Raw genomic sequence first — 556 nt, forward strand, 5'->3', positions numbered from 1 at the left:
TAGAGGTTTATTATAATTTATTATTTTGATTAATTTTTAATTATTATTTTAATTTTTTGAGTTTAATTTTTTTAATTTAATAATCTAACAACATATTTTATTATATATTTTTAACATTAATAATTAACTGATGTCCAAAAATAATAAATTCTAATAGTTTTTTAGTATTCTTTTATTTTATAAGCTTTGGTGAATATTTAATTTAATCTTTATAAATTAAGAATTTGTAATTAACTTTTTATGATAGATAGAAGTTTTAACAATTTTTTCTCAATATACAATAATTTTGAAAAAAGCATCCACTCCGATAAAAATATTAAAAATATATTTTCATAAAAATTTTAATTTAGCCGTACTTTAAAACCTGACTTATGGAAAAAAAGAGCCATTAAATAATTTAGCCATACTTTAAAATCATAACTTATGAACAAAATGTGCCATTAAATAGTCACAAAAAAAAATGTGCCATTAAATAAATTAGAAAGATTAAGAGAGAAAATATTTAAATTATCCAAATTAATAGATAAAAAATTAATAATTTTAATTAATATCAGTT

The sequence above is a fragment of the Arachis ipaensis genome, chromosome B08 (assembly GCF_000816755.2).
Source record: "Arachis ipaensis cultivar K30076 chromosome B08, Araip1.1, whole genome shotgun sequence".
NCBI classification, from domain to species: domain Eukaryota; kingdom Viridiplantae; phylum Streptophyta; class Magnoliopsida; order Fabales; family Fabaceae; genus Arachis; species Arachis ipaensis.